The sequence below is a fragment of the Mastomys coucha genome, unplaced genomic scaffold (genome assembly GCF_008632895.1).
Source record: "Mastomys coucha isolate ucsf_1 unplaced genomic scaffold, UCSF_Mcou_1 pScaffold20, whole genome shotgun sequence".
Lineage (NCBI taxonomy): Eukaryota > Metazoa > Chordata > Mammalia > Rodentia > Muridae > Mastomys > Mastomys coucha.
The window spans coordinates 10,112,119-10,134,455 of record NW_022196903.1 but is presented as its reverse complement, the minus strand read 5'-3'; positions in this window follow the sequence as shown (position 1 = coordinate 10,134,455).

Below are 22,337 nucleotides of genomic sequence, written 5' to 3'. Positions count from 1 at the left end.
CATGAGCAATCACGCTGTGGGCAGATACCCTGCACTGTGGTGTATATAAGCAGTGCGGATTTTGGGTTTGATCTTTTTTTTACTATGGATGGAGACAAATAAACAGTTGCTGCAGAAGGAACCTAGTGTCCGCGTGTCTTCTTCCCGGCGAGAGGACCATGCGGGCTACAGACAATAAATTAACTCATCTTTTCTGTATTGAGATGACAATAAATTAACTATCACAGTACCTATCCAATGATTTTCATATGGTATTTCTAGAAACTTTAATTCCATTTAGTAAAATAGAAGAAGACTAAATATTAGCAGTAGAGAAATCAGTGAGCAATTTGGGGATACCTTAACAATAAAAGGAATGAACCAATTCTGTGCACTTAGTCACATGACTAATTCACAGAATAACTAGGCTGTGTAGAGGTCAGAAAATAAATGCTGCATAATCCCATTTACGTGAAATTCCTAACAATATAAACAAACCTATACTGAGAGAAGGGGGATCAGTTGCTACCTAATGATGGGTCAAGAAATGAGAGTTGACCAAAGACCATGGAAACATCAGAGAGGAGAAAGTGCTTAATATCTTGATTGTGATCATTTTCTAGATAGAAATATACATTAAAATCTATCAAACTGTATACTTTAAATAGAGAATTTGCTTTTTATAAACATATAATAAATCAGTGCATTTTTTTTAAACATGTATTTATTATTGTACATAAGTACACTGTAGCTGACTTCAGACACCAGAAGAGGGCATCAGATCTCATTACGGGTGGTTGTAAGCCACCATGTGGTTGCTGGGATTTGAACTCAGGACCTTTGGAAGAGCAGTCATTGCTCTTATCCACTGAGCCATCTCACCAACCCAATCAGTGCATTTTTATTATCTTGTATCCTAGGAACTCAAATGAGAATACAAGTATATATTCTCTGCCTCCTCTCAAAGCCACTGGATGCTTTAAAAATGTTTGAATTTGACTAAGGTAAATTTTTGATTGACTGTACAATGGTGCCTGAAAAGTTATAGAGTTGTAAATTACTGTTCTTTCCCCAACTGCAGTCTTTGAAAAGTCATACAAAGGAAAATGAGTGATATGTCTTCAGACACCAGCTAAGAAGAACATGTTTAAAAATAGTATTTCATGCAGATTTGCAACTGACAATATAGAGTTTTAATTAGTGAGTAAGCTTCCAAAATTCCCTGTAGATTGGGGAAATGCCAACCAATGGAAGAAAATTGAAAAACTGTTGTAGTGGACACAGTACCCTAAAATGAAAATATCTGAGTAGAAAAAAAAGCAGCAAAGCTTCAAATGTAATCCTTGTGATATGCACATTAAAAAGGAATATTTTGACCTATAAAGTAATTTTCTCTGATAGAGGAATGAGTCAATATTCTTTCAGATTCCTTGGAATGAGTCTGTGTAGATTTGAACCTTTTCATGAAGGCATTTTTTTTTCTGATACGAGAAATTTGTCTCCTGTTTGACAACTTAAGAAGAAACTTTAAATTTTCTGTATCACTTGAAATTTGATCACTGAACCACAGAGTAAACTTCTTGCTTTTTTCATGAGACACCTGATATTGTAATACAGTTGATTTTGTTGATTTTATTCATTCATCCATAAATTATCACAGTATTGTTGAGCATTAAAAATACATCAAATGCTAGGATAGATACCAAAGACTTAAAGTCATATAAGGTCTAAAATTTGTTGAACAACAATAAAAAACTACCACCTAGAAAAAAGTTAGAAGCTAATGAAAAAATGATAAAAGCTATTATAAAAATTAATGTATAGCGTACTTAGGAAACACATGTAGGTACAATAGTGAACTCAGAAGTATGTACAAAAATTAAGAGGTGAGTTTGTAACTTATAAGGCAAGAATAGAATAGAAGATACAGCACGTTCAAAGGCTGGTAACTGAGTGAGAACTGTTTATTTTTAACATTAGAATATGACTGACCTTCTATTAATTTTTCTGTATAGCTTACTGACACCCTACTCGATTAGTAAGACTAAATTTTTACCAAAATATAAGGCTGAGTACCTGATAATTCAGCAAAATGTTCCCTGAAGAATCAGTGGATAATATGGCTGAGATGTGAACATATAACTACATGGTACAGGGTGGTGAAAGTGCCTGGGCAGGAAAGAAATAAGGAATACATACCAATGGTTAATAGTTTATTTTTCAGCTGATAAAAATAGTCTCTAGAATTCGTTGTGGTGATAAATGTATCATATTTTCATTTAAAGTGATTAACATATTGACATTTTTGCAAACATAAATATGGACTAGAGCTTAGTCCATAAGACATTCTGAGATCTTTTATCTAATATTCCTTTCTTTTTTCTGTTTTTATTAGATATTTTCTTTATTTACATGTCATATGACATCTCCTTTCCCAGTTTCCCCTCCAAAAAGAGAAGAAAAAAAACAAAACAAAACAAAACAAAAAACGAAAACAACAACAACAACAAAAATTCTGTTCCTTCCCAATTCCTCCTGCTCACCAACCCACACTCTCCCGCTTCCTGACCCTGACATTCTTCTGGAAATCTTTTATCTAATATTCCTTTTTGCTTTATGTTTTATTAGATATTTTCTTTATTTACATGTCATATGATATCTCCTTTCCCAGTTTCCCCTCTGAGGAAAAAAAAAAAACAAACCCTGTTTCCTCTCCCTTCCCATGCTCACTAACCCACCCTCTCACACTTCCTGGCCCTGGCACTCCCCTACACTGCATAGAAACTTTACAGGGCCAAGGGCCTCTCTTGCCCTTGATGACTGACTAGGCCATCCTCTGCTATACATATGCTGCTGCAGACATGAGTCCCACCGTATATGTACTCCTTGTTTTGTGGTTTAATCCCTGGAAGCTCTGATAGTACTAGTTAGTTCATATTGTTTGCCCTAAGGGGCTGCAAACCCTTCAGCTCCTTGGGTCCTTTCTCTAGCTCCTTCATTGGGGACCCTGTGCTCAGTCCAATGGATGGCTGTGAGCCTCTGCTTCTGTATTAGTAGGGAACTTTTGGAGCTTCTCAGGAGACAGCTATATCAGGTTTCTGTCAGCCAGCACTTGCTGGCATCCACAATAGTGTCTGGATTTGATGATGGAATGTGGGAAGGGTTCCCAGGTGGACCAGTCTCTGAATTGTCCTTCCGTCAGTCTCTGTTCCATAGTTTGTCTCTGCAACTCCTTCCATTGGTATTTTGTTCCCCCTTTGGTCTTCCTTCTTCTTGAGTTTCTTGTGGTTTGTGAATTGTACTTTGTGTATTCCAAACTTCTGGGCTAATATCCACTTATCAGAGAGTACATACCATGTGTGTTCTTTTGTGATTGGGTTACCTCACTCAGGATGATATTCTCCAGATCCATCCATTTCCTTAAGAATTTCATAAATTCATTGTTTTTAATGGCTGTGTAGTACTCCATTGTGTAGGTGTACCATGTTTTCATTATCTATTCCTCTGTTGAGGGAGATCTAGGCTGTTTCCAGTTTCTGGCTATTATAAATAAGGCTGCTATGAACATAGTGGAGCATGTGTCCTTATTACATGTTGGAGCATCACCTGGGTATATGCCCAGGAGTGGTATAGCTGGGACCTATGGTAGTACTATGTCCAATTTCCAGAGGAACTGCAAAACTGATTTTCAGAGTGGTTGTACCAGCTTGAAATCTCACTAGCAATGAAAGAGTGTTCCTCTTTCTCCACAACCTCATCAGCATCTGCTGTCACCTGAGTTTTTTATCCTAGCCAATCTGACTGGTGTGAGCTGGAATCTCAGGGTTGTTTTGATTTGCATTTCCCTGATCACTAAGGATGTTGAACATTTCTTTAGGTACTTCTCAGCCATTCAGTATTTGTCAGTTGATAATTCATTGTTTAGGTCTGTACCCCATTTTTTAATTGGGTTATTTGGTTCTCTGGAGTATAACTTCTTGAATTCTTTGTGTAAAAATGTAACAAGAGTCCGTTCAAAGAAATCTTGAAATATGGCTTTTAATTTTCATTCGTATGTGTGTGATATGAATATCTATGTGTTATGTGTGTGAACATGTGTATAATCAGGTTACATATTGTGAAGGACAAAGGTGGATGTTGGGTATCTTCCTCAACCACTCTCCACCTTATTCACTGAAGAAGAGGTTCACAGACTAATACAATTAGTCTGGTTAGACAGCTTGCTCCAGGGATCCCCTGACACTGCCTTGCAATTGAAGGAATTATGCATTTTCTTAATTAATGATTAATAGGAGAGGGTGCAGCCCCCACTGGGCAGTATTAACCCTAGGTAGCTGGCCTATGCGTGCTATGAGAATATGGCACATTCCTCTATGGCTTCTGATTCAGTTCTGCCTCCTAGTGTCCATTGTAAATTTCTGCCCTGATTTTTTTTTTCCACGATAGACTATTACCTAAGAGTGAAATAAGAAATAAACCCTATCCTCCCCAACATGCTTCTGATCATGGTATTATACTACCCAATAATAGCGAAGAAACATTACCTAAGACACGGTAACAATAGCTATACTAACATATATATAGTAAGAACTCTGAAAGCAATAAGATCATAAACTAGATAGAAGTCACTACTAGGAACACCTTCCATTCTAAACCATTGGCTTTAACATACTTTAGAACCCACATAAAATAGACATAAGAGTGAGATCTTTTCCTAAGCAGGAGCCTAAGAAGTTTTTGGCTTTGCAAGGACATACAGAAACGTACTTAAAGCAAGTGAAGTTCCACAGTGTCTAAGATGACCAAAAGAAGAGTATAAAGTAAATTCTGTATATAAAAATTGGGAGTTTGAGAAAAGTTTTAGGAATTGGATTTGTCACATGCATGGTGTAAATGCCACAAACAACAGTCTGTAAAGGCTAAACTTTGTCCTTTCATTTTTCTGTGCACATTTTCTGGTGTGCCACATACCCTACTAGATTCTTCATTACATAGAATCAGTTAAACAAAGGATATTTCTGCAACTAAATTTATAATTTTATATAATTTATTAAGCCATCAAAAATTTAACTCATATAACAAACTAGGTATTTAAGTAAAATAGAATTTATTTAACTGCTTTATACTTCATCCACAATTGCACACATGCCACAACCTACTTCTCAGAAAGGGATAACTTAAATGCTCTATGACATTCACATTTATAATAATTTAAATTGTGTATTAACAACAGGATATCAGATTTCCTATGATGAGTTCATTTTCTAGTTTAGCACTTTTCTTCCATTACCTCTTGAGGCAAGCTCCAGGAGTAAGAAATGAAAAACAGAGAATCCATGGTTTACTTGTTCACTGAAAAGACAGTATTAATTAATTAATTAATTAATTAATTTCTGAAGAGCAGACTGGGCTCTTTTTGCCATATCTTTGATGTTTAATGTGACTTATAGAAGTTCTCTAAACTCAAAATTGTTACATCTATCTCACTAATTTACCATTTTGCTAATCTATTTAATTGGTGTCATAAACTCAATTTTCAAAAACAAAAATCAAGCTTTATTTCACTTAAATTTCCCCACTAATGGAATTGTTCATCACCTTCCAGTTTCTCAATCCAAAATTCTATTATTTACTATCCCCCACTTCCCATATGAGGCAATTTAAAACAAAATCATATGAATTATTCTAACCCTGACAGCCTTTCCTCTTTGCTTTGTTGTTCTGAAATAACTGATTTCACTTATTCCTGTCCATAAGTGACTTTATCTTTTTCCTTTCATTTCTCTTCCTCCCTTCTTTCCTTCCTTCCTTTTTTCTTTTTCTTTTTCTTTTTCTTTCTCTTTCTCTTTCTCTTTCTTTCTTTCTTTCTTTCTTTCTTTCTTTCTTTCTTTCTTTTGTTCATTCATTTTTTCTTTCTTTCTTTTGAGACTGTCTTACATTGGTCAAGCTGGTTTCAAACTCATTATGTAGTTGAAGCTCATCTTGAAATCCTGAAATTCACTAATTTACCTACAACATTCTCAGATGGGTACCACCTGTCCAACTTGGTATGTCATCTCTTTTGTAGACTTTATAAACAAAGATTTTGTGTCTTGTCAAATTTCACTCATCAGCAAGACTCATTTAACTTTTTAATCCCATTAGGAACTTTCAGGAGCTGTTATTGCTACTGAATGAACAGTGGACTTGTGATATAAAAGCCAAGGTTACCTCTATCTAGAGCTCATGGGAAAATCAGTTTCTAAATATCACATATCTGTTTCATGCTGTCCTTTTTCTTGTCTGAACCATAGTAACCTCTATTCTGTTTTCTAAGAAAAACAGGCTCTTATGAGTCTTAGAACTTTTGCAATTCTGTGTTCATGTGTCACTCCTGACCCCTTTATCAACTTTCATGGAGACAGGAAACATATTTGTTTTGTTCTCAACATACCTTTAGATATAGTATTTACTGAATAGGATAGATTGTCAAATTAATATTAATATATATATATATAGTTTGATATACATTTCATTGTGTTTAAAATGTTTTTTAACTGATATATTTCTAATCAATGAGATGGTTGGTTTTAATAAATTAAAACTACTGCTTAGGTATGGCTTCTGGTAGATTGTTCAGACTCCCTGATGGTCCTATATCCATGGCCATATGGATTGGATTGAGTGTTATATATCATATTTACCATATACACACATGTATGCATATAACTGCTTATTTGGCATTTTTTGACTTTTTAATGGCTATCCCAAGTGGTCTAAACTAAAAATGAATGTGAAGTTATAAAGGATTCATGGTAGAACGGATAGTATTTTGACAGGAGCTAAAGTTTGTACCAGGCAATGGATATGATAAAAATTCATCATAAACAAGTATGAAATTCTCAAAGACTAAATCAAACAAGACAAATATTCTACAGATTATCTGATAACTGTAGTTACCTCCATTAAAATTTTTGTATGCTATAATAGATCTCTTCAAAAAATGCTATGCCACAATTCATGTTTGGCTAATTCAACAGAAATAATAAGTAGTGGGTTTGGGATCCCATCTCCAACTGCCATGATAGTAGCATTTTAAAGCCCTCATGAGCATGATTATCTTACAGAATCATAAGGTGGAAATAATTTACATTCACTTTGAAATATATAACCTCTATATATTAACCAGTACTTTCTCTGGACTATGATTTTTCTGTAGCCATGCCAATATCTACTACTTCTGCTCAAAGCATTGAACAAACAGGTTTTGCATATTCTGTCCATATTTTGTTGCTATGGCACAAATGATGTATTGCTTGAGATGAAGGCTATTCAAAATTTTTGATTATTTTGAGGCCTGGAAAGAGTTAGTGGAATTTAATTTGTTTTCTGAGAACTTTATTTGTTTAAATATCTTGTTTTCACTCCTAAAAACTTGAAATTTTGTTTTAAAACCAACTCCACCCTACTTGGTATCATTGTAACTATTATGAATATCAGCAGATATTACTCAAAACTGAACCTGAAGGGTTGAAGACTTTTAAACAAATGAATGTCCTCAAATTTATGCATTGAAAGAGAATTCAAGAAAGTCTGTCTCCCAGTAGTGAGGAAATGTCTCTTCTGTTCTCAAATTCATTTGGAAAAACAAAAAACCTAGGATAGTGAAAACTATTCTCAACAATAAAATAACATCTGGGGGAATCAGCATTCCTGACCTCAAGCTGTACTATAGAGTAATAGTGATAAAAAACTGTATGGTATTGGTACAGTGACAGGCAGGTAAATCAATGGAATAGAATTGAAACCCCAGAAATAAACCCACACACTTATGGGCACTTGACCTTTGACAAAGAAGCTGAAACATTCCAGTGGAATAAAGACTGCAGTTTCAACAAATGGTGTTGGTTCAACTGGTGGTTAACATGTAGAAGAATGCAAATCGATCCATTCTTATCTCCTTGTACAAATCTCAAGTCCAAGTGGATCAAGGACCTCCACATAAAACCAGATACACTGAAACTAACAGAAAAGAAAGTATGGAAGAACACTGAGCGCATGGGCACAGGAGAAAATTTCCTGAACATAACACCAATGACTTATGCTTTAAGATCAAGAATCGACAAATGGGACTTCATAAAATTGCAAAGCTTCTGTAATGAAAAAGACACTGTCAATAGGACAAAATGGCAACCAACAGATTGGGAAAAGATCCTTACCTACCCTATCTCTGATAGAGGGCTAATATCCAATATACACAAAGAACTCAAGAAGTTAGATTCCAGAAAACCATATAACCCTTTTTTAAAAAACAAATGGTGAGCCATTAGTCCCACCATGTATACTCTTTGGTTGGTGTTTTAGTCCCTGGGAGCTCTGAGAGTACTAGCTAGTTCATGTTGTTCTTCCCAAAGGGCTGCAAAACCTTCAGCTCCTTTGGTTCTTTCTCTAGCTCCTTCATTGGTCATCAATGGGAGGAGAGGCCCTTGGCCCTGTGAAGGTTCTATGCCCCAGTATAGGGAAATGCCAGGGCCAGTAAGCAGGAGAGGGTGGAGTGGTGAGCTGGGGGAGTAGGGAGGGAACAGGGTTTTGTTTTAGTTTTTGTTTATTTTATTTTATTTTATTTTATTTGGAGGGGAACCTGGGAAAGGAGATATTGTAAATAAAGAAAACATCTAATAAAAAATGAATAACCAAACAAACAAATGGGAAACAGAGCTAAACAGAGAATTCTCAACTGAGAAAACTCCAAAAGCCAAGAAGCACCTGAAGAAATGTTCAACATCCTTAGTCATCAAGAAAATGCAAATCAAAACAACCCAGAGATTCCACCTCACACAAGTCAGACTGGCTAAGGGCAAAAACTCAGGTGACAGCAGATGCTGGCAAGGATGTGGAGAAAGAGGGACATTCCTCCTTGTTAGGTGGATTACAAGATGGTAGTCTGGAAATCAGTCTGGTGCTTCCTCAGAAAATTGGATATAGTATCACCTGAGGACTCAGCTGTGCCCATCCTGGGCATATACCCCAAAGATGCTCCAACATACAACAAGGACACATGCTCCACTATGTTCATAGCAGCCATATTTATAATAGTCAGGAGCTGGAAACAGTCCAAATGTCCCTCAACAGAGGAATGGATACAGAAAATGTGGTACATTTACATAATGGAGTACTACTCAGCTATTAAAACAATGACTTCATGAAATTTGCAGGCAAATCAATGAATCTAGTAAATATCATCCTGAGTCTCAAAAGACCATACGTGCATGGTATGTACTCACTCATAGGTGAGAGTTAGGCAAAGAGCGTGGAATACTGACAATACAACTCACAGAACACAAGAAGCTCAAGAGGAAGGAAGAACCAAGAGTGTATGTTTCAGTCCTACTTAGAAGGAGGGAAAAATAATCAAGAGAAGTAGAGGTTTGGAGGGACTTGGGAGGAAGAGAAAAAGTTGGGGGAAAGAGGGGAAGAATCATATGGGAGGAGTTGGAGGAGATATGCAGAGGATCAGGAAATTGAACCAAGGTGTGTAACAATGGGGGATAAGGAACTGGGGGTTGCAACCAGAAAGTGCCAGATGCAAAGAAAGCAAGAGCCTCCCAGGACCACAAAGGGATTACATTAGCTGAAATACCCCACAAAGAGGAGGGAGAACCTGTTGAGACCATATCTAGAGGTTAGGTATGGTCCCCCACTTCAGGCATGGGGCCACCCACCCATCTCTAAAATTTTAACCCAGAATTGCTCCTATCTAAAGGAAATACAGGGACAAACAGTGGAACAGAGACTGAAGGAAAGGTTATTCAGAGACTGTACCACCTGGAGATCCATCCCACATGCAGACACCCAACCCAAACACTATTGCTGATACCAAGAAGTGCTTGCTAACAGGAAGCTAATACATCTGTCTCCTGAGAGGCTCTGTCAGATCCTGACCAGATCCTGACCAAATACAGATGCATATGCTACAGCCAACCATTGGCCTGAGCACAGGGACCCCAATGGAGGAATTAGGGGAAGTATTGAAGGAGGTGAAGGGGCCTTATCTGGCATCAATAGGTGGGGAGGCCCTTGGACCTATGAAGGCTTGATGCTCTAGTTAGAGGAAAGCTAGGGTGTTGAGGCGGGAGTGAGTAGTTGGGTGGGGGGAAACTTTCATAGAAGCAGGATAAGGTGGGATGGGATAGGGGGGCTGCAGAAAGGAAACCAGGAAGGGGGATAACATTTGAAATGTAAATAAATTATGTTTTTTTTTAAAGAGAAGATAAGGTTTGCAAAATGACTTAGAAGTAAGATGCTCGTCACTAAGGCTCATGATCTCAGTTATCCAAAGGAAGAGACCCATCTTCCATAGGTTGTCACCTGACTGCCATACATACCTCATGGCACACATATACACTCATCCCCACAGGCACAAATAATCAAATAAATGTGAAAATAATTAAAAATTAGTTAATTTTTTTTATCACAAAAGCATTCACTGTATAGGTTTCATTGTTGTTGTACATCAATCCTCCTGAATTCCACCTAGAAAAGGTTTTCTTTGTACAAAATCTTTCTGAAAAGAGAGAGACTCCAAATAGCAGGAGAAGGGTAGTTCTAAATATAACCTCATGCTCTGAAGACAGACAGCCATACTCTCCTCAAGAACGCAGACAAGGAATGTGACCACTGCTTAATGTCACAGGGACGTGAAGGCTCTATTTATATAAACTGGCAGACACTGATACAGTTTCAAATAAATTTCTAAAACACCATTCCTCTCCTGTGTGCTGTAACTTTTTCATGAAGAAAAAGAAAAATCAATTTTAATTTTGAAATTAAACTTGAAGAAAACAACAAGCCTAATAAAATTAAATGAAATGTTTGACTTGGTGCTTGCTTACAGAACTATTAGAGACACTATGAAAAGGCTATTTTTCATCAGGAATTGCAGAAGAAAAAACTTACCATGTCAATGAAATCTGATGGTGAAGAGTTTAAGAGCAGAGTCACCACAGGCTCTGAAGTGAAATGGAACTGCCTTTGAGTCTTAGGTGGATGAACTCTGACTGCTTACACGTGGCTAAGGTTTCTTCATTATCAATATGGTAAAAAAAATCACTTCCTTGTATTTTATCAGCAATAACTTTATTAAGCTTATTGAACAGTGCCTAGCATAGAGCAAGAGCTGGGAAATGCCCATGATCCATTATATTAAGTGTGTGATTAGTCAGTGCTAATCAATAAAAATCCCAATAAATTTATGATAATGATGGGTATTCCTATCTTTATTTTAACATAGTTATCAATGATGGCAGAAAAAGTGTTTTCAATTTTTATAAAATAACACAGTGATAATGTGCTTAGGCATTTATTTGGATATGTTGCAATCCAAAATGGAATTAAGTTCCTGATTTATTTTGCAGGTTCAGTGTCCTATCCTTCCCTGTTTCAAAGCATTGCCTAATCCATATTCCTAAAGAGCAATTACAATCTGCTTACTTTGTTGTTCAAAATTCTAACAATCTCCCTTTACCTAACTGAATAGATTCCAGCTTCTTATCTTAGATTTTATTCCCCTCCATAAATCTTTCGTTACTCTGTCCTTTCAACAGTGTCTCTTACTCTTCATTTATTAGACTTATTCCCATGTCAAACAAATTTAATTCACATGTTCCTCAAAATCAAAGCTCTCCATTTGTTTGACTTTGTAAGTTACATAGCTTTTACAAATCATTGTGAGACCCCAATGCTGGTGGTCTCTGGGTTCATCAATTTTGTTTGTACTTCCTTGAAACCTTAATATTTCATCATCATTTGAAAACAGATTTTGAAGTTTTAAAGGTTAAGGATTTACAAACTGGACACTACTGCAATTGCATCATCAAAGAACTACAAAACTTCAACTATTTTAGAAGAAATATTTTGATATTGCCTCCAATATAATAATACTGATGCCTACATCTGTAACCTAGTTAATACAAACTTAACCTGTCCCATTTCAACTTGAATATGTAGCTACTGAAGTCCCTAAAACACTGGCTTTGTTCAGCATAGTAGAGATTAAAAGGTTTTGGAACAGTATTTTTATCATTTTTCATTCTCTTTCCAACTACATCCATGACCTCCATGCTTTTAGTATATATATATATATCCATTTATATCACAGAAGAAAGAGAGGGAAGATCATAAGAGAGAGAAAAGTAAAATGTCTACCGTAAGGAAGTAGTGTCTTCTATATAAGGCAGGAAAGCAACACTTGTGAAAGCCAATGTGTTTGCCTAAGGAAGACCTGAGCGATAACAATAACCAGGTGACTTGACAACATATATGTAGTACAGCTCACAATCCTTTACCCACCTGAATGAAGAGCTGTAACAGAGCAATGATTGCTAAAAAGGGAAGAATCTTTCTGGACCAGATGAACCCCCTAATCATTTATCTAATACCAAGTAAATGGCCCTAAACCTATACTTTATTTACCCAGCTTTAAAAATAGAATCATTAGACTTTTTAATGGTGAGTAATTTGCAGTCTTTTTATATTTTAAATATTAATCTTTTTTAATGAAATAATTTGTTAATATTTTCTTCTATTTTACAGGCTGTCTCTTCCATCTCTGCTGCAAAGTTTTTCATTTAACAAAATACCATTTGTCTCTTTTTGCTTTAGTTTTCTGTGTTTGGGAGATCACTTTTTCCTTATTGGGATGATAGAGACTGAGCTCTAGCTGACCCTAGTCTACACTTCATCTTTACTTGAGAATGGTCTTATACATTTTATCCCTGTGAATGGGCAGTAAGGAAAGGATCATGTTCCAGACCTTTTGGGTTATTCTGCTAAAGAGAAAAAAGTAGGTATTTTCCATTCTCCTAATACTAGTACCTGGAAAAAGAACATGTGTTTTACCCTGCTCCCCCAAATGAAAAATTCATGTTAAAAATGTCATAACAAGAATCTATGAGTGTTTGATTCTTACCAAAGCCCACGAATCTGCTTTAAAAGCGTTGACCAACTCCTTCTCAGACATGAGGGAACAATTAGCTTATATAATTTCTGTTAGTATTATTTTCTCATTTGACACCTGAGTCACAAATTCATCCTGACAAATATAAAGCATTAGAATGTTTTCACTCTGTAAAAATGTTGCATGTATGTATGTGTGTGTAGACAATTTTATAGAGAACATAAATAATTTTTAACAAATACTTGAAGCTTTTCAACTGTTTTCTCCTATTGTATAATTATCACATTAGAATGAATTCTCGAGAGCTGGAAAAGGAACCTGAAATATCACATAGGGTGATTTTATATTAGTGGTTCAATATGAAAATACTCACATTTGAAATGAGTCTGTCATTAATTCAAGAAGACTGTTGATTAGGTGAAAGACACCTAATATCTGAGCATGTTCCAAGCTTACCCCATTAAGATTCATTGAGTACAGGAAGTGAGTGAGGGAAAGTGTGAGGGTAACCTCAATGGCAACATTTGTATAAGAATAGGAAGTGATTTTTTTTCTTTTATTGAGGAAGGGAAAATTGAGAAGACCATTAGAGAAGGACTGAAAAGTCAAGAGATTCTTTCGACAATATTATATTAGAAATAATTTTTAAGAGAGAAGTACCCAGAAGCATTAATAAGACTTGTAGCAGCATGGTTAGCTCCAAGGTTCAACTGTAGTAGGTAAAAAAGAGAAATGAGACTGCTGGCAGCAATTACAGACATATATTTTGAAGAACTACTACTAAGTTATTTGTTCTCTTACTGAACAAATTGCTCTGCATGTCCAAATCTCAACAATATTGGTAGTTGCAACCCCCAATACAAGAGCTCGAAATTCAGAAAAGAATATTGTAGCTGTCAATATATAAAAAAGAAATCCTAGTCATTTAATTCCTTTTATGATTCTGAAGATAATTAAGTTCCCATTATCATATCTGAGCTATGTCAATACCTTTCTAACTTATCTCCCTATATAGTGTCATGACATTTCTTTTCAGTCTTCTAAGCTACAATTGAGTGCCTTTAAGAAAATTCAATCTCTATTTGCTTCTATTTCCATAAGGAAAAAATCATGATATGGCCTGAGACCTTACAGAGGATATAAAATTACCTGGTACAGGGCTTATCCTGGACAGTTTTTGCCAAAGGCCTAGAATTCCCTTAATGTACCTGTGCTAATGCTGTTTCCATTGAAGAAATCTTTGCCATGATCTTCTTGGCAAACACATACATAGCTTTCGATTTATCTCAAATTTAGCTTTTGTAAATTTTCTCAGGGTCTTCTTTTAGGATACAAATGATAGACTCCTTTAATTATACTCCTTTTGCACTTTACATTTTTTATTAACTTATATATTTTGTTTTGGTTCATTTTTGACCATTATTCACTTCATTCATTTTAAAATTTGACTTTTTGAAACATTTAGCTGCAGCATGTCATTCATATAGCAATTTTAGGTGCTATAACAGTTTGTTGGGCAGACCCATTGGCTACTGTTACTGGTGAAGTATCAGCACCTATCTAATACTATCTACTTCTAAATGGTGGGTTATTTTTGAAATAACAGGTCTTAGAGTATGTATAGTACAATTCTACTTCAAATAAGATGTCTTCATCTTTTTGTACTTGAGTATTGTTCTGATCTAGTCTCTCAAGTAACAAAGAAACAAAAATGCAAATACCTTTCCGTTTTCAAATATTAAACGGTTGGCTATTATATATTTTAGTCAGCCTCAATGTTTCAACTGTGACCTAATACCCCAACACGCAAGTTGGGGATGAATTGAGACAGTCTCTGGTTCTCATGTCTTATGTGCTAGGTATCTTATCTCTTTACTGGACATTCTAAAATGTATAGTTAGAATCCATAATGGCTCAAGCTCTCTATCAATTACTGAGATATTTATGTTAACTGTCAGTTTATTTGCCCTTGTTGAGGTCTATTTGAGTCAAGGAACATGTTAAGTTTAAAACTGAGCAAATAAAAAGGTTTTATACTTAACAAAAATTTTTCATGCCAATAAAACAAAAACTAGGAGAACCATGTAGCTATAATGTACCAGCCCAATTTTTGCTCTGGTGTGTGACACTCTAAGATAGATCTGTAGAATCTGAGGCCAGCTCTCTCAGGGCAGTTGAATCCTTCTTTGCCTTCACTTTATTTGCTTCATTGGACTCTATATGATCAGTATTAAGATCACTATTCCTAGATATCCTGGTTCCTGTGGCTTGCTAATGTTTCAATAGATGGTAGAATAAAAACAGACCATGTATGGAAGGTTCAAACCAATCCATATAAAAAGACTTTTGTTGCATTTAGCTTTTCACTACCCTGCATGTGTTCCTGGAATGGGACACTCTACCAGCCCCCTCCTAATTCCAGCATCCTGGGAATTAACAGATAAAAGACATTCACACAGTTGTTCATTTTGAACTTGCCTTTGGACACAATTGTTGGGCACTACAATCTTCTGCCTGGAAAATGTGCCCCTATCAATATTCTTAGCTCCACTCCCCCCACCTGCCCTCACTTTAGTTGGTCAGTTGAATCTAATCCCTGCTAAACATCTCTGACCACTCACCTATAGGAGTTGTCACAGACCACTGCTCCTGCTGAGACCTCACATGTTTGCCTAGTTCTTCTCTCTTCAAAGCATGGCGAACTCTTACTCTCCATTTCTTGCATCTCTGTTTTCCCCCAGGGACCCAGAAGTTCTGCCTGTACCTTCTGTCCAGCAATTTGTCCATGGCATTCTTTACTGACATATCAAGAACCAACTGGGAAACAGAACCTTAGCATCAGAACTGCCCCTGCAACTTTCAATGATTTGTCAATTAGAAGAATTATTTTATACCCCATAAACCCTTTTAAAACCTATACTTTTTTCTAAAATAATATTTTATTCCTTGATGAAATCATCTTCTTCTGTTAAGTTAGGTAAATAACTCACCATTTCAAAGCTATGTATTTTTCCATAAATAGCTTTCTATCATGACATACATAACACACTAGCAGAGTACCCAAGGGAGCAGAATAATCTGACCCTATAAGTGCATTTGTCAATATTTGTTATGATCAATCCTGTTTTAAGCAATTGACAGAGGACATCCTGTGCATTTTTTCTTTGTTTATTTTTTCCTTATATTTCTCCAATGGTATTAAGGAAGAATCTATAAGAACTCTGCTAGATCCCTGGTGGTATATTCTTTATTGTATAGAGTACACTGACCTAATACTGGAAGAAAAAAGGTAATAGGAGAGAGGAATGGAAGAAAACAAGTGGAGACACTTATGCTAAAATGAAAGTCCTGCTGCTCTTATTCCTCAGTGCTGGAAACCATACCACCACTGTTCTTTTCATCACTTTTTCTTACAGAACAGTATTTCTCCTCTTCTACAGATTGAACATTTCATTTCTAACTTTAGACTGTAAAAATAAAAGTCCTAGTAAACAAATGATATTTAATCTTTGTCAACAATGAAATCTTAATTTTGCTTTTCCACATTAAATTTGTGAATATGCTATACCTTAATTCAGATATAGAAGGCTAGTCATGATCCTAAGAAGTCAGAATGTGTGGTCCAGGAAATAAATAAATAAATGGAACAGATGAAATAAATGTGAATGGCTAATCTCCTTGAACAGTTCCAAAGGCTGAGAAAGGTAGAAGTTAACATCCATCATTATCTATTTAACAATGTAAGCCTATGGAAAGGTCTAACCTTAGCTATTCTACTCTTTGATCTGAGCTGACAACACTGCTGCTCAGAGCTGTGTCTCCAGAGTTGTGTTTCCAGATGCTTTTGCCTGCTCCTAATTAATACAGTGCTCTGCTGGACTGCTTACCAATTCTTGGCAATACCAACAGTGATAAGGGACTATTTCAGTCTAATGAGCTGGGAGCTGGGGAAAACTGGAATACCAAGTCTGTAGCAGGGATGTTAAAGCCAATATGCTTGTGTGGGGGAAATCAAGGTCCTGAGTCATTCATTATGTTCATTAAAAATGTCTTTCTGTATTAGTAAGAAATGTCCTTATTTGTTCACAGCTCTATTATGTAAGTGGTATTTTTTTTTTCATTTTTAAAATTGCAAGTTTTGTTGACAAGTCACAGAAAGGAGAAACAAGTAAATTGAATCCTTCCTTTCATTACAAAGAAAAACTGAGTGTTCTAAATAAGCATTTCTATCAGCTTTAATGAGGTAAAACCTTTAATGTGATAAATAAAATTAATACATATTTAAGGTGTACAGTGTTATGCTTTGATATGTATTTACATTGTAAAACAATTAAAATCAAGCCAATAATCAGCTTTATCAAGCTAATATCAAGCTATCTCTTCATATACTCAAAAATTTCTATCTCCACATGAGAATTATTCCATGTTTTGAATGTATTCTCAAACATCCTTTGCTGTAGATTCATGCACTAAGTAAACTGAAGTACTCCTGTTATGCACACTTAAATGTAGGCCTTCATAAATGGGGCAAAATATGTTTACTATGCTTAAGTCTAGGATAAAATTAATGCTACTATAATAAAATTCCTGTTTCCTGTTACATGGTGAATCTCATTTATACTGACAAAAGAAAACATTGCTAAAACTCACATGAAGCAGTTCATTGTAAATTAATCACTATTTTTGCAATATGTTGTGATTCTTTCCTTCTTAAGGAATTCAAATTTAGATTGCCAGGGTCTAAAATTTGTTCCCATGACATACAAGAAACAATGTCTACACAAATTAGCAATTTTGTTCATTAGTAAAAGTCAATAGCAGAACACTGCCAGGATGCTTGTGTGAAAAGTTATGAGGGTTTTTGTTTTCTGAATCATTTCCCTTGAGCCAATGTCTACTGACAGAGTCTGTCTCCTTGTATTAGAGACAGGAAGAAATAATCAACTGCAAGTTGTCACTTGTGATTGGATGATCTATTAAGTAACAACACTAAATGGGGCAGATGAAATCCAAGCTCTCTTTCCTACATGTGCTGGAATAGAATTAGGAATGATGTAGTGAACACTTTCACTTCTCATTTTTTTAAGCTTCTGTGGATGAAAAATGATAATAACCTCATTTTAAAAAGACCTTTCATAGATATTCTTTAATCCCAATAATATCCCCTGAGAAATATGCTACTTCATACTCTAAGTGTTCTGAAATTATGGTAAATCTATGTAATTGTAGTATAGATAAAATATTAAAAATTGAAAATATCAGAATGTCTAATTGTTTAGTTTAATTTGTGAGTGCATATAAAAGTATTCATTATTTGCCTCCTTGTTCATTCAGCAAGCATTTCAAAAGAACCCTCCTTTGACAAAAGAATTTCAAATAGTTGAATAAATAAAGATGAAGACATGACTGTCCCTGAAAGTTCTCCAAGTTAAAAAATAATAATGCATAAGATTAGAAAATTATTGAATAGGGTAGTATGTATAGAGTTGCAAAGGAATTTATGCAGATAGGTAAAATGTAACAGCTGCTAGACACATAATTTCAGGAAAGTATTCTTCTCTCAGCCACGAAGGCTAGTATTAAACTACAAGTATTGAACTGAGTGTGTGAGGGACATTTATTGCTGTCAGGTCTTGAGGTAGGGCATGCAAAAGGAAGGCGGCAGCAAAATTTTTGTCTGACAAGAACATAGTCTTCATAGCACCTCTTTGATGTTCCTCACAAAATTGGGAGGGATGAGAAAACTCTCTGGACCTTTTTTATTAATCCCTTTCTTAAGAACTCTGAACATTAGTTTTACAATACCACCAAAGACTTCTTAGTGGCACAACCTTGGAATATAGAATTAAAAAATATGAATCTAAGAATTAGGCACAAACATTTTGACAATAGTAGTTGGCAACTTCAATAACAAGTGCAGCTGAGGTCGTATCACCCCTGAGAAGTAGCAGACAGTTTGCAAAGAAAGGTAGGAAAGCAATAATTTGGGAGGAGATACTACAGGGAGAGAGAACAGGAACATATGATTTTTTTTGAAAGGCTCACAAATATTAAAGTTAGAGAAGCAGGTAGAAATTGTGAAGAAGGAAACTAGTCATAGTGGATCTACTATCTATAATGGAAATGGAAGACATGGATGTCTTTCTAACTATAGATGGAAACAATGAGAGGGCAGCCTGCACATTTGGAAACTTAAGGAAATTCAGAAAGGGTGGATATTCCCATTGAGAGGCATGTGTATGTACACAGAAATAAGACTGGATCTAGAGAAAGTGTGGGTTTTAAATATCCCCTAGATATCAAGGTCATGAGTATTTGATCCCATTGGTTGTAGTGACCTCCTCTATCAATAGATGGTGAGTGTGCCATAAACTTTTGCCTGCTTTGAAGCTCACCTAAGTTCATTCAGAGATGGTTAAAAAGAAAGGCAGAAAATATGTTCTCAGTTCTTTACCTACAGAACTGAACCAAAAGCTTGAAGAAAATCCATGGGGACCTATCTGTTTTATTTTGCTTTTGAAAATAGTATCATCAGGAAAACTATGAGTGCCTACACAAGACTGTGCCAGTCAGTACTCTAGCGTGGGTGGAAGAAAAGGCCTGCAAGGCCTCACTCCTACGTGGGGAGTGACAGGGAGTGGAGGGTGTTGAAGGGGGAAGACTCAGTTCTCTTTAGGAGCCAGGACCTTGATAGATTGACCAAGTCAGCCCTACACTGAAGTGCACATGGAAAACACTAATCAGACTCAGTGAAGATGATATGAATTTGAGAAGAAGTTGTTTGAGGGACACAGAAGAAATTAGAGGGTGATGGAGGAGGATATGAACAAAATGCACATATAAAAATTCTCAACATAATAAACAAACAAACAAACAAACAAGCTATGGTGCCTTTAGATGATTCAAAGGAGAACATGGTCCTGAAATCTTCTTGACTCGAGGTAACTTTTCTTAAGGAGGCTAAGCTTAATGCACATACAATCACTGTGCCTTACAACACATAACAAGTCATACTTTATTAATTCTGCTTAGGCATGAGGAAACTGATGTTTGTGGTCCTGTCGAAGGTCTAAAAGCTAATGAATAGAGTAATAACTCATACTGATTGAAATCTACCTCATTTCATTCTGTATTAAAGAATGACTTCCATGACCCATAAAAGAAGTACTTTCTCTTAGTAAAGAAGACATTGTGTTGTAGGGAATGTGGGAAAGATCAATATCTCATTTTATGCTTGCGACCACTGGGCCACTGTGCTAATTGTCTGTTTCTACCTTACCATTCCTCCTTCTCCTCCTCCTCCTCCCCGCTCTTCCTCCTCCCCCTCCTCCTCCTCCGTTCTCTTCTTCAATTCTTTAACACATCTGGCACTGCTAAGAAGCAGCAGTGTCCTGGAGAACATTGCTTCAAACCTTTAAACAGTTTCTACTATTTTTATCTTTTACTTCTCATCTCTTTTTCTCTTCCTTTTCTTGCCTGAAGCAAGAAGCCAATGCTCACTGAATTCTGGCCAAGTTAGATGACAGAGCAAAATGAGGTGATAAGACGATGGGTTACTAAAAGATGAACAGGAAGGGAAAAAATGAGTGCTATCCAAATTTAGAACCATATTGTAATAAATTCAAGGACTTACTTTTATTCAAAGTTACCCTGAAATAAATATAGAAAATAGTTAGTTGGACTATATACAAAAGTTAACAACTTTTGCTTACAATGATCCTTTGGTCAGCAAGTAAAATATATTTTTTTCTCACTACTGATAACCTGATAACAATTAGACTTCTTTGATGATTAATAGCTGCCACATTCTCCTCCAAAATTATGTAAGTTGCTTTTAAATTTTTATTGAATTTAGTTACTTACGTTTTGTTTTTATTTTGGGGTATGTTGGGAGCATATATCATAGCAGGCAAGTGGGTCCCAGAACCTTTACTCATGAAGCCGTCTGATCAGATGTCCCTAAAGCTTCTTTTGTTGCTAAAAAAATGTACCAGTGGGTTCATTTCAATCTTAGTTTACTACACTTCTGATATTAACAATACAGAAAACTTTTCTGGGCATGGCCATCAGTCAACCCATAATTGGGAAAAGTCCATGGGTAGTAGCCTAATAGCATTCATGGAGTCATAGATTAAAGAGATCAATGACAATAGATGTTGAATTTTAGGAGCTCTGGAAGCATAAAGAAGGACCAAGAACATTGAAGAAACAGTTGCATAAAGAGTCCAAGAGATAAAATATTGTACAGAAGGCATTAAAAATAGCCAACACCATATCAACCCACCATGATGGCACAGGCCTTTAATCCCAGCATCCTGGAATGGGAGGCAGAGGTTTGAGGTTAATATGGTCTACATAGTGAGTTTCAGAACAGGAAAAGGCCACACATGGATATTTGTCTCACAAAACAAAAAAACTAATAGGCAGTGTCAAACAATAGAGCAGAACTCTGTGCTAGTCCGTACTAGGAAGCCTAAAATTGTGCGATGCTCTGTGGTACAAAAATATGAAGTCACACTTACTTAATCAAGAACACATATGAAGAAGTTGTAAGAGGTCACCAAAAAAAGTTTGTAAGAGGTGACCAAATGGGTCACCTCTCTTAAGTATGGGAAAATCAGAGCTTCAACATAATAAAAATAAATAACTTTACAATAAATAAAAACAGAATAAATGATGATGTCTATTTTATTAGGAAAAAATGCTTTCTTACAGAAAATCCAAGCATTAACACATAGAAAGAAGGACAGCCAAATAAAGTCGACTCTGAAATGATACTGCAAGAGGTGCCTGATCCATAACGCACTTCTTACACAAGTGTAAACATTTGAGTCCACTTCCCATTCACCTGGGTAAAAGTCAGGTTCACCACAGCACTAGAGGGGATTACGAGACCTCAATACCTCCCTGCACATGCAGTCTGGCAGCTCTGCTGACAGAACTTGGTGACAAGACCTTGTCTCAAATAATAGATGATATACAGACAGATGATTGATTGATAGATTAAGTAGATAGATAAGTGGGGTGATAGAGCCAAGTGATACTTCTGTGGTATCAAAAACTTTGTAATCTGAAGTGTTGCCCAGAAAACGGCAATTCAGCACCAAGAAATATTGATTGCAAAACATAATTGTGAACTGTTAAAAGCCAAGCTGTAGTGAAAGAAAAGACTAGAATTGTTCCTGATTAAAACACTAACAACCACAAACATTGAATGCAAAAGAATTAACATTCTTTTATTTTTCTTTTTATTGAAAATAAAAAATTTTCTCACATATTATATCCTGATTATAGTTTTCTTCCATCTACTCTTTCCCACCTCCCCTCCCATCCAGATCTACACCCTTTCTGTGTCTCATTAGAAAACAAACATGTTTCTATGGGAATTAAAATAAAATATGAGGAGATTAAAATATCAAAATTG